The sequence below is a fragment of the Pinus tabuliformis genome, chromosome 9, assembly GCF_031772625.1.
Source record: "Pinus tabuliformis cultivar Carrire ecotype Pingquan chromosome 9, CPIR1, whole genome shotgun sequence".
In the NCBI taxonomy this organism is placed as follows: domain Eukaryota; kingdom Viridiplantae; phylum Streptophyta; class Pinopsida; order Pinales; family Pinaceae; genus Pinus; species Pinus tabuliformis.
In genome coordinates, this window is record NC_142307.1 from 331,725,972 (window position 1) to 331,740,356 (window position 14,385).

Genomic DNA, 14,385 nt, shown 5'->3' on the forward strand with positions numbered 1-14,385 from the left:
GGATCAAGGCCAAAAGGTACAAATGGTCAACATGCAAAGCAACAATACAACTCAACACAAAGGAGCCTCTAGGGTATAAAGCCAGAAAAATAGCAAAGAAGTAAGAGAATGAGTCTTCAATGCACAAGTCATGGTAGGACTAAAGTAAACTCTTGAGCCTAAGAATGAAAGTTTAGCATGGGTGCCAAGTGACAACAAGGTACTATCTAGGGCACCCATGGTAAGGTAGGCTCTACCACACAAGTCATGACACTTTTAAGCAATGAGAAGGTTCCACATCATATCTTAGTGGGGTTGTCCCTAAGGCCAAAATGGGAAAAGAAATTGATAAATGCACAATGCAAGTGAAAAACCTAACTTGTATACCAGTTTCAAGAACCAATACATGTCAGAGAAGATCAACCATAAAAATGTCTAAAGGAGAAATCTTCCAAGTTCTATAGACATAATTAGGAACACTAGACAAGAAGTTAATACATCGCATATATAAACTTCGGATAAAAACTTGTGTTATAGAATATAAAACTTGAAAATGTGTAACTTATATGTACATTATAGTACAGGGAACCACACAGCCTTATGACTTATGCATAATTCTAGACAAACCCCTTGCAAGGCTCAGGCCAAGGACTCTTTTGGTAGTTAAAACTCATGGCTTCAAAAATTTCCTCCTATGAAGGGAAATTAAACTCCAAGAAATCATGAGAACTAGAAGGATCAAAAGATGGAATTAAGGGGTCCCATGTCCCCATAAGAAGAATCTCTCGGTCAACTTTCAGGACCAAGTCCCAAGAAGGAAAATAATAGTTCAAAGGATCCTTCTCAGAAGCAATAGAACATTGAGGATTGAATGCCACATAGTTCACCGGTGTTGGGGTAGAGTCTACTTGAACACTTGGAACACACCAAGGGGTATTATGTAGTAAATTTGAATTAGGGTGGTGATTATCAGATGCAAGCTGATCAACAGTGACAATATTCCCGTTATGAGGAAAACACATCACTCGAAAGAGTGAAGACACCACAACATTCATACCATAGACAAAATCATGCCCAAGTAGAAATTAAAGTATAAAGGGTGATCAACCACCATCATATCAATAAAAACAATTTTTCCACCTAAAGTAATAGGAAATTTAGGAAGAACACCCATAGATTCACCAGGTCTTCTATCATTGGCTAACAACTGACTATCAATTGTCAACAACTTTGGAGAACCCAAAGCTTTCCAAGTCAAGGAGGATATAATACTTGCAGAGGATCCTTCATCCACCATACATCGATAGACATTTAGGCAATTAACTCTAACCTTTATTTGGAAAGGTGCAGCGGAAGGAAGATGAGGCTGGACAAGATTATCCCAATCAAAGGAGACACTCCTAGAACTTGGAGTGGGAAAATTCAAAGAGACCAGAATGCCCCCTAGGCCAGAAGATTCTATACTAGAAATAAAAAAAGACTCTGTTGTTAGGCACTTAACCCCCCAAAAGAGGAGTGGAATTAGCTAGAGATTGTAATGGCTCGACCACTTCAGCAACTGATGGTTGATGAGACTGTTGAGAAACCACAACAGATTTATGAGTAGAAGAACCTTCAGACTCACACCATATCCTTTTTACCTCTAGAATACCAGGGCACAAATGAGTAATATGGTCTCCCTTACATATCTTACAAGGGAACTTAGGTTTAAAACTTCTACACTTAGGTTTCTGATGAAAATTCATTCCACAAACATGACTAGTAGTGGTTTGCGGAGAGTCCCCAACATGACTTGTAGAGGTCAGCAACTCTTTCTCAAGAGAGATAGGACTTGTTCCCCCAGCCCTACTCATAGAAGCAGGTGAGTCAATAGAAATATGACTCATAGAGGTATGTGACCCATTGCTAGTATGATTTGTAGTGACTAGACTTATGCTCCCAACGTGACTTGCAGTGGCTGAAAGCTCATTTCCAACATGACTAACAGAGGTTGATGATGATTCATTGCTAGTATGACTTGCAGTGACTAGACTTATGCTCCTAGTGTGACTTGCAGCGGATGAAAGCTCATATACAACATGACTAACAGAGGTTGGTTATGATTCATTGCTAGTATGACTTGTAGTGATTAGACTTATGCCCCCATCATGACTTGCAATGGCTAAAAGCTCATCTCCAACATGACTAGATGAGGTTGATGATGCATGGATATAACTATTATTATTCTTTGTCTTACTCTTTCTCTTCTTTTTAGATCTCTTATTACAAGAGGGAGGAGAAAGAGGAATCCCATATTTATTTTTTAAAGAATATGAACAATTAATACCCATTTGATGCTCTTGAAATAAAGCATTCATTTGAGAAGTTTCAAGAACATCTGGAATATTCAGAGTGGATCACAGCTAAACTGGTAGTCCAACATTCAATTCTAGAATATTCAAAGTGGCCATCAAGGGGTACCAACGTTTCCAAAGAAAGGAAAAGCACAAGGATCTGTTTTTGGAAAGGTACCTTGGTTGGTTTCCACAGGAATATTGGCCATACCAAACTTATTCGCAGATCCTTCCCTTACAGGAATGTACAAATGACTTTCCAAGGAGGAGAGATGTACAATCAAAACCTTTTCCCTTAAGGAGGCAACTCCACAACTTTCAAAAGAAAGATCAACAACCTTTCTAGATCAGTGGGTTGGTCGGTCAATCACTTATAATCTAAGGTCTAAAAGTGACAAGACAAATCCACCTAAATCCAACTAAATCCAAAGAGCAAAGAGAACTCGACTATAAATTCCCTAAATATGCAACCAATCAAGCAACTTCCAGGTATTTCTACTCCGCGTGATGAGGACTGGACACCAAAGTACAATAAAGTAAAGTAAGGGACCTTCTAAAAATAGTCTGGGATAATGACGGTCCAGGACTACTGGGGAAGGTAATAGAAGCAATTACACTGACCTCCAGACAAAAGCCTTTTCCAGTGCAAGCACCCAATCTTCGCAAGGGTACCCTATAGAAGTACTAATGAATGTGATGCAACGTCTGCCTCAAGTGACACGGGTTCCCCTCCACAACCACCTATGTGATCCCTAGGAATAACAATTAAGGGCACCAATTTTTATCAAAATCCAGGTGGAACAGTCTCGGGGCAGGATCCAACAAGTAGGAGAGGGTGTATCTCTCTTCCTTATCTTCACTCTCCCTCGTGCTTGACTCCCAGTCACGGAGCTTTCTCGATCTTTCTAACAACACTGTATTTCACTCATTATTCAACATCTATGTTTGATAGTTTGAGTGGCCTTTGAGATTTAATCTCTCCACTCACCTATTCCAAGGCCCTAAAGAACTTAAACTTGTTGGTGTTTTTAATGAAAAATTAAAAAGTTCTAGTTATTTTTATTAAAGTGCTTGATTTTAAAGAGGTTATTCTTTAAGTCATGGGTAAAATGTGAGTGAAACTTATGATGTTTTGATGCAGAATAAATCAATAGAAACTTAGCTACATGAAAATGCAGTTATTTTCTTCAATGAAAATGGATTTCTATAGAGTTCTACGAATAAACTTGTACAAGCATATTTTTTTCTTTTCTAGAAAACACGCTCAAAATCTAACAAAAAGACTAAAATTCCTGCAATGAAAACTATCTTAATGAAAACTATAATGATGGTGCATGGATGCTCATACAAGAAGCAAATGTGTTCCTTTACAATATCAATAGTCCAACTTGACTATAAAGAGGTCATGCATTCGAAGAAAAAACTTCCATTGAAACCAAGCAAAACCAATTGAAAAAGTTAACAATTGCTCAAAAACAAAAACAAAAGAAGCCAAAAAATCCAAATGCTTGGAAAGAAAAAGAAAGGAAAAAGCTATGTTTTTGTTTTTTTCTTTTAAAAACCCAAAGAAATTTTCGAGGTCACAAAAAGACTACTAAATTTCAAAGATCAATAAACAAGAACAAAGAGTCCTTAAACCTTGCAAGTTATAAAACTCATTAATAAATGAAACTTGAAACAAGAAGGAATGCTTTTTTGTACAAACTGATATGAATAGTAGTAAAGGACTTCAGAAAACTGGCAAAATGTTAAGAAAGACTCAATATTTCCAAAACTCAAAAATCGCGAGAAACAACAAGGTCAACCAAAAGGGAAAGCAAAGCAAAGCAATTGAAATATGGGTTATAAACAAAATCAAAAACAATTTATTGTTCTGGAAAACCAGAACATCCAAGAACTTCAGAAAGAAGCCTTGAACCCAAGACACAAACCAAAACCTTACTAAAAAACAAATCCTAGACCAGCTACTATTTTCACTGAGGAGGAGATTCGAAATCAAAAACTTGTAAGAGAACAAAGTTCTATAGACAACGGATGGCCATAAATAAGCAAAAGTCACTAGGAAACATACCTAACTAGGCAAAATATTTTGAAAAAACAATTCAAAATTGTGTATACACGACTGTTTAAAGACACAGAGGCATGCACACACATTTAAAACACAAGAAACTCGTGTATACGCGAGTCTATTTGAGGAAACTTGCATGTATACGTGACTGTATCTCAAGAAAAACACATGTAAAAGGATCAATTAAGAAAAACAAAAAATACAGGCCTAATCTAGAAGGTCAGACTTGATGCCTAGGAAGCTAATAAGTCAATGACACTGTAAAAACAAGAAATCAAGAAAACAAATCCTGATCAAGAACAAACAACTCAAACTAGGAAAAACAAGCCTATGTTTTTCCCCAATAGAGTCACCAATTCTATTGTGGGTGGGAACACCCTAAGGCCTTGGGTTGAAAACCCCAATAGAGTGGAGGGCATACAACAACAAGAAATGCAAAGACAAACAATTTAAATTCTTAAACTACTGAACTAGGAAGAAGTGTCCTTACCCGGAGGTCCTACATTTGGGGTCGATCTCGTAGAGTCGAAACCCTCTTCTTTTTCTGACACCTTTAAAACCTGTAACTTATTCAAGTAAAGAATATACAACAACAGCAATGGAAATCATGTTCATGATATACATGTTAGATCATATAAGAAAATGAGGAACTACACATTAATATAAGATTTATAAGAAAATCACAAAATGATTCAATGCATAAACACGATAAATATCAGGAACAATGCAACATTTTTTTATTGATGTAAGCTAAATGAAAGGTGGAAAACTACAAATCGAGTCTTCCTCCAGCTCTAAGTGAAACCGTTCTCCAGATCCGTCCTATCCTGACCTCAACAATCTTCCTCCATCGATAGACACAAGGATGTCATAAGAGGGATGAAGGACATCTCAAAAGAAGGAACTAAGGTTTCCTATAACTTGGGGAGTGCAGGAGGCATGGGGATTTCTTCATACTCAATCAGGGATCAATCAACTATAATATTAATATCTCATTTCTTCTCCCCTTTAGGCCTTCCCATGGAGGTTTATTTATACTTCTCCAAATTAGTTTTTTCAGTTGGGAAATAGTTGGGCCATGTGCTATAGTAGACGAGTAACAAGTAAAATCCATAAACTCCACTCGAATTTAAGGAAATTTATTATTTTTTAGTGTTTTAACACATACATGTTGGTTGGGTATATACTGACCTGTGTGTAAACGCTTTTAACACATGGAAAAGTAGTGTATGAGAAATAAAACACTATTTTTTACAATTTGGACCAAGTATAGAAAGGAAGGGTTTCCCTAGGCCATAACCAAAGCATCAGATCTACCAAGAGTGGTAAATGGTGTTATAACAAAATGAAACATAGCATATGGTTATGAATTCTGTTACAAATTAAATGGCCAAATACTTAGAAGAAACATGACAGGGCAATAAAGAATTCTATCATGTATAAGATCCACTATTATCTTGAGCATCTAAGGATGAATTCAAGGCAATAGTTTTAGAAAGAATATTAATTTAACACAAACGAAACAGAGACTTGAAACCACACACCACAAGAATCTATAAAACTAATAGCAAGTCTTCTTTGAGCTTTATTAAAAATGTTTACATACAATGCCTCTTCCTCTCAACAATTCTCCATCCCCTTATTACATTATACATTTAGACTATAAATACTATTTCAGCCAAAGGCTAGATACATCTCATTTCATCCATATAAGTGGATCAAAGGTGCATTTTATCAATGGAAAAAACAAGATTCAAGTTAATTACATGAACATCATTACCTCAGAAAATCATCTTCATCCTCATTTGCCCGTAGTTCTCTGGAAAATCCCGAACTTCTTACCATGGTGCTAAAACTGCTACTAAAAGTCCCCCTGATGTCTTATTAGGTCACTTCCGATTAGTTAAAACCATAAAACATGGAAGAATACGAATTCATGACCGTGGAAAGGATGTAAAGCCTTCGCCTTAGTTCCTTTATGCATTTCTCAGTTTTGTGACCAGAGGGAAGATCGAGGCTTATTATATGAGAGCTCTTAGTTGTGTGCCACTTTGAACTGCACGGAGTGTGAAACTCTCTGATATGTCTAGCCCCTAGGGCTTAGATGGAAACTCAGGGCCAAATACTTTTGATATGTGAAACCCTTTGTCTTGGAAGGGGGCCGATTCTTTAGAATACCGTGTTATAAATAGTCCCCATGTGGGACCTAAACATATGCATTTGGGCTTTTGTAATATTGGAATATTGCAATAAGTGATTTCATAGTGTTGCATTTGGTCACACACTGTAAAAGTTGCAAATGCCAATATGCGATAATGGCTGTCTACCACCCCCGACCTTTGGTTCCTTTTGCCTTTCGAAACCGTCGGCTAGCTCTCACATCCTAGCCCCCTCAATTGATGATTTCCAATTGGTGGATGTTCTTTGGTGCACAACATGTTTACCTTTCCGATTTCGAATGCAGATCACCTTTTCTGTGTTGATCCCTTGGTCCTTTGACTCCTCACGTGACCATAAGCCAGCCCTCATATCAGAGCTCCTCTCCCAATGATCTCTAATCGACGGTTCCATTTGGTATGCAACCCACATCCGCCAATCACTAAGTGTTGATCACCTTTTGTGCTTTAGCCCCTGGTCTTGTGACTCTTCATGTCCCCATGTTCAACCTTCTTATCAAAGACCCTCTCCCAGAGGTTTTAAATTAGAGGTTTCACTCCAATGCACAACAAGCCTCAACCTTAGATCGATGATTGCTAATGTCATCCTCTGCCATGTGTCACCTTGTGAGTGGTGACACATGTCACACTGAAATTCTTCCTTAAGATGTTCAAAATGATGAATCTGCATGCCATGTGTTGACCATACCACCATGTCATTGTTGACGTCATATTCCACGTGGCATATCGGAACCAATTACTGACAGACACACGTTCCTTGTTGGTTCCAACCTCTGTTTTCCATGTGTACTCTATTGGATCCAGTCTCTTGCTGACACATGTCCCTTTTGGAGGAGAGAGAAATGATTTGAGTTTCTCTATTTTGAGATGAAAATCATTTGTTATTTGCTTTAAGCACTTCCCCACACTTTAACACTAGCAACCTATTCCCGACGTTTTTTATCACTAGCAGCCTATTCCTGACACTTTTATCGCAATCAGAGCTTTGTTAAGGTTGACACATTGTAACCGCCGATTGCTGATCTTTGATATTGCTTGGATCCCCAACCACCGATGTCCGATATGTCACAATCCCACATATCAACACTTTTGAGATGTGACCATATTTCCATCCCTTGTAAAATGTTAGTTTTTGATTGCCGATATTGCAAGACCTCTGACCATTGATATAGCCATGATTCTTTGAATTGCAGGATGCAAGATTTCAACACTTAGGAATTTTCACTTGTTTTCTGCTTTTGAAGAGTAAACTTCAATCCGCTGTATCTTTTGCTCCAGAAGTCAATTTGAAGAACTGAATATACCGTTACAAAGATGCTTCTGATAACTTCAGCATGGAAACACCTGCATCATGATTTTATAGAAGCTTTACAAGACAAAATCCTTCCCAACCATAGACTAGTTTTTACCACAAGACTTCAAGGACTTGATGGCATCTTTAATAAGCAAACCTTTAGACTATTACACCTAGTGATTCATTGGATAACTCAACGAAGATGAATAGTGAGAGACCAATACCACTAATTCCTATCATAGGAATCTAACAATAGGAACACAAAAAACTATATAAATACCCATATACATAGAGATGCAATAAAAATAAAACTTCATTTCATTAATATGAAAGAACTGAAATATGCTTACATACATAAATAAAAATAAACTAGCTTGGGTGATGTTAGCTTATCTCCAAGAAGAGATGTGGAAACTACATGCCTCTGAGCTATGTTACAATCAGTCTCAAAGGTCTATTTATTATTGAAAAACAATGGAAAACCCTAAACATCCAAAAACATAACCCTGGCTGATGAAGTGCCAAAATTGTGGACCCATTTGGGTAAATTGGTACATAATATTCTCGGGGTCGTAACTTTGGCATACGATCTCTATTTGGTTATCATAATACCTCGTTTCAAAGATATCGAAGAGGTGGGAAAAATCAAAAGGTCACACCAATTTGGGTCTTTTTAGGTCTCTCTGCTTTCCCTAAAAGCTTCTTTTAGTCCCTCAAAACAGGTCCAAAAGTTTAGGACAGGAAAAACTACCAAAAATAGTAAGTTGTCCTACAATTAAGGAAACTGAAAAGAAATACTGGTGTGGGTCCCAGTGGAATAGGTGGGTGGCCACCAATCTCCACCTGGATCAGTCCTCCCCCCTTAAGAAGCAATGGTCCCCATTGCCTTGAGTGCCTCCATGAGATGGGCAAAATTCTGCTGAACTTGGTCCTTGGTGAGCCACTTGCCTTGGTGTAGGAGTTGGCCAACTTTGACAACCCGATACAGTTGGATCTTCTGCTGGCGAGTGTTCTTGATATGCATGTCCATGATATGATATGTTGTGGCCTATTCCACGCAGTCTGTGTTTAGCTCCGTTGATGTGATATTTTCTGTAATGTATGATGTGTCTTGTAATGGTGGAAAGTATAATTGAAGGCGATCCACATTGAACACTAGGTGCAAGCCAATGAATGGTGGAATTTTGAGCTCGAAATCATTGTCCCCGATAACCTTAGTGATGGTGTAAGACCCATATCGGAGCAGGAGAAGCTTGCGGTGGGGCCTAGCAAGGCACTCCTTCTGTAAATGTAACCAAACTTTGTCGCCCACCTAGAACTTGTGTGGCACTCGATGCTGATCATGACCATGGAAAATTTTAGGGGCGAATTTTTGCCCTTGGGCTAAATTAAGGGGTTTTATATTTTTATTGGGCGAATATTTTGTATCATAGTACATTGTTACAAATCGTCTCAAATTTATTTTATAAAAAAATTAGGTATGGAGGTTAGCCCACCTTATTTTAAGGGAGAGGGTAAAAAAGGTAAATTTAGCCCTTGAAATTAGGAGTTGCAATCTTCCATTTGCCCTCATTTTTCAAGAAAATGTATTTATGATAGTTATAAATAAAAATATAAATACAATGGAGGTATGGTAAATAAATAAAAGCTCTTTTTATACTTACTCCAAAGGTATGGTAAATAAATAAAAATACAAATAAACTAGAGATATGGTAAATAAATAAAACCTCTTTCTATATTTAGTCCATAACCCTCTTTCTATTTAAGAAGGCTAAAAAATGAGGTTTCATTTAAGTGAATCCTATGGGCCAAATACCATATTTATAAAAGAGGTATGCGAAATTAATAAAAATATAAATAAACAATGGTATGGTAAATAAATAAAACATTTACTCCATACGTCACCTTATATTTATGAACACGCAAGCATGTAAATAAATAAAAATATAAATAAAGTGGAGGTATGATAAATAAATAAAACCTCTTTCTATATTTAGTCCGTAACCCTCTTTCTATTTAAGAAGGCTCAAAAAAGTGGTTTTATTTAATTGAATCCTATGGACCAAATACCATATTTATAAAAGAGGTATGGTAAATTAATAAAAATATAAATAAACGAGAGGTATAGTAAATAAATAAAACATTTTTTATATTTAATCCATAAGCCACCTTATATTTACGAACACTCAAAAAATGTGTTATATTTAGGTGAAACCTATGGGCCAAATACCATGGGCCAAATTATTATTAATACCATGCAAAAAACATTATTAACCCTAATATTAGTATTAATAAAAATAAAGATGGCACATGGTATTGACCCATGGTATTCACATGGAATGCAACCTATTTAAAGGGGGAATTAAACTAGCATAGATCCATCTTTACTCTGGATCAAATATCGTGATATGAAAACTAACATAGAGTGAAAAAATATTTGATCCCTCTCGGGGCTTGGTAGATCAAGAGTAAAAATGGATGTTGTAATTTAGTGTCACTTAAACATTTTAACTTGGTTAAAAAAAAAAAAAAAAAAAAATCAATTATTAATTTTATTAATTTTTATAAATTACTAATAGTAGTTTTTAAGCTCCAGGTTTATGATAACCCATGGTATTGACCCGTGGTAATACCATGGTATTCATGTGAGCATAGACTATTTAAAGGGGAAATTCTATCAGCTTAGATCCATATTAATTCCGGGTCTACCAAGTGCTAGGAGGGATAAATAGATTTCATCCCTCTAAGAGTGGTAGATGTGGAGTTAAGATGGATATAGGTTGGTTTTTATGATAATGAAGATACTAAATAGACTTAGGAAATTATATTGTAAAAAAAAAATCTTAAGGTGAATGGTTAAAGCTACATTTAGTCACTTCACAAAATTTAGTAAAAAATACCGATATCTCCATTAATATTGGGTTTTCTGATTTAACAAAAAAAATTCAAAACAATGAAATCTTAACTCTTTCCACATCACCCTCGCAGAAGAGAGATAGTCGCTGCCTAGATTTCCCGCCATTTTTCAAACATTCTCAATATGATATCTTCATGAAAAAGTTAAGGTGCTGATCTTAGATTAGTTGTTTGAAAAATATGCTGGTTTGTACAACCTTTCATCTTCTCTGCTATTCTTAGTTTGTCGTAATGATTTGTAGGGGTTGTTTGAAAAATACGTTGGTTTGTACAACCTTTCATCTTCTCTGCTATTCTTAGTTTGTCATAATGATTTGTAGGGGTTGGGTCACTGCACCATATTGTCCTAAAAGGTGGAGATTTTGCACCAAAAATGAAATTAATCCACATGTTACAATTAAAAATGGTATGAAGGTAGTGAATTATTCTAATAAGAAATTTAAATTGGCAGAGACATAATTAAATTTTATTATTTAATTGAATATTTCCAATTAAAATAATAATAAATCTACATTTATATACTTATATATTGATTGGAGGGCTTCTGACAATGGTCACTTCTTTCCATTAGATCCCCTTCAGGCCTTTGGGATACCTACTACTTTAGTATATTATATAGTTGGGGCTTGCTACTTGTTGGCGTGTTGGGGTAAACAAACTTGATGTGTTTTTTTTTTTTTTTTATCTCGAAGTTGGAGTCTATCAAATAAGAAAGAAATTTGATAGCTTGGCAAAAGTGGTAGCTTGAAAAAAGTGGTAGAGAAAACATTAATCTCTCCTACCATGACAAACATGGCCACTAAAACTTGCAACATTGTTTTTAGGAAGTGAAAATTATGTTTCTTTTTTCCAAACATGTATGTTAGTATATTACAATTTAATGAATATGTTTTATTATTATCATATATGGTTTCATACTTTAACAAAACATTCGCCAAGACTTCACAATGTTTTATTATTCAGTGAAATATTTTCCAAGATCTTACAAGATTTTATAATTCAGTGAAATATTCGCCATGACTTTACAAGATAATATAATCTGGTGAGAGATTCGCCAAAAAATATATATATACATATTATGTTAGTGATAAAATCGCATCCCATTTTTCCTATGTATCATGGGGATTCGACCATTTATTATACATAGAAATTTAGGGTGGTTCTTAAAATTTTCCCTAAGATTCATGACGCTCCTTTTACTTAGCATTGGCTCTGTCCAATATTCATGAACTTGCTAGAGGACATGCTAAATGTGCTCAATGAATCTGTTAGCCCTGTCAGATTCAAAGTGACATGAGCTGAATCTGCCTGAGTAATTGCAAAATGTATGGCCACATCAATGGGACATAGTGGCTAGAATCCCAACCCCACCTGAAAGGGGCTGTGGCCAGTTGAGCTCTGGAGAGCTTTGTTGTAGTTGCACTAGACATAGGTGAGGCTTTCATCCCATGTGCATGGATGCTTCGAGTTGTACTTATGTAGAATATGTACGATCATACTATTTACAACCTCTATTTGGCCATAAGTTTGGGGGTGGAAAGCCATTGACTTAGTGAGCTTGGTATCCAAAATCGACTAGAGACTTGACCAAAATGTAATTACAAAATTGTTGCCCCGATCTGAGATAATGGACTATGGGATCCCAAAATGTACCCAAACTCATTCAAAGAAGAGTTTAGTAGTGGTTTATGTTGTGATACTCTCCTTGCAGGCCACTAGAATGGCCATCTTAGAGAATCTGTCGATGACCACAAAAACACAGTCGTTCCCATGCTTAGTAGAAGGGAGGTCCGACATGTAATCCATGGAGATGAATTCCAAAGGTTGAATAGGAGTAGGAAGAGGAATATATAGGCCTTGCTTCTTGATGGCCGATTTGGAAATGGCGCGGGAAGCGTAGGATCTGATGTACTTCCCAACATCTCGTCGAAAGTTTGGCCAATAAAAATACTTCTGCAACATTGCCACTATTTTCTCTACCCAAATTTTCCAGCAACCCGATTATAGTGAGCCTCCCAAATCAGCTTCGCATGCTCACTTGAAGGAACACAAATGTGTCCCAGGTGGCATAATAATGCATCCTGGAGGTGAAAATTTTGAACTTGCTTACCTTCTAAGTGTCTAGCATGTGTTGCTGAATTCTAGATCGCTCTTTTAAATATGCATCCACCCCACAGTCTCTCCCCTTTTCCATAACTTTTCTTTCAAAAAAATGCATTATATGCCTCCCAATAGACATTCAAATCCTTCTATGGATTTTGAAAGATATGATCGTGCATGCTTCTGTTGGATTTTTGCCCATAAAGTTCATGAAAAGTAGCTTTATCTTAAATTTTGAGGTCATGTGGAGTTGACTTCTTTTACCCAAAAAAATATTTAAAAAACAAGAAGTTGAGTTAACTCCATATCACACCACAGAAAAAAAAAGAAGAAGAAGAAGAAAGAATCGGCATCATTAAATGTCGCCTTCCTTTCTTAATCTTCTCCATGACTATAATAGTTACTTCCTTACAATCAACATGCCATCCAACTTTCTCAATGTTGGAAGATTCATATGGATGTCAGACCAAGGCTTGAGTGTCATAATCTAAATATAAATAGAAGTCTTGTCAGTCTACAACACTGGAATTCTCATTGGTTGTCATGTAAATGGCTTAATCCAATGGTATTCAATGATTTTAATAATTTGTATGAGAGAGAACCAAAAAACCGACTTAAAAACACCATTTTACTTTACAAAAACCCCACGCAAATATATCCATTCAAAAAGTTTTTGTCCCATAGATTAATCCAACAAAGTACATGTTATATCATCATTAGATCGAGAAAGCCCCCCTACCAACCAATGCAAATATGGAAAAAACCATGTTAAACTATCATTGCATCAAAACAACCTTCCTCCAACCCAAACAATGTACTAAAAGTACATGACATCTGGATCCTATATCTAATGTTTCACAATATTTTATATGTTAATCAAGTGATCTATGCATTGAATAGTTATGCCCATTACCTCAATTCTCCCTCCATTTGAATAATTCTACCTTGTTGGAACAAGCTCCACCATGTAATTAGCAAGGGAAAGAAGACAATCCATCTCTCTGCACCATTTGGTCTTCCTCTCCTTTGGCAATGGCTCAAGCCTCCATAGTTCCCCAAACACAGAAGTTGTCAAAGAACATTTTTAATCCAAACTATATTACCATTAGGGGATCCATTATGATATAACCTAAGATCTCTAGGAAATTTTAATAATTTTAATAGTCGTGTTGAAACAAATATGTATCGTTATATGGGTCGAATTAAAATTCTGAACAAACCATTTTCAGAATCAAATAGATATTAATGGGAATAAAAACCTAAAATATTGGTAATGGAATTGGACAATGCCAATGTTATTCTAACTCCTTTGCTTCCACTGGACATATCTTCTCCAAACAACAGCTTTGCAAACATCTCCCTCATCATATCTACATCGGCCCACTGTATATGTCACTCACTCTTACCATATGCACCACCTTTATGATGTACAAAATTTGGAGAATACAATAATTATTCATGCAATTGATATTTCTGTTGTCTTCTTAGGGACCATCGAGTGGAGAATGGGTCGAAGAC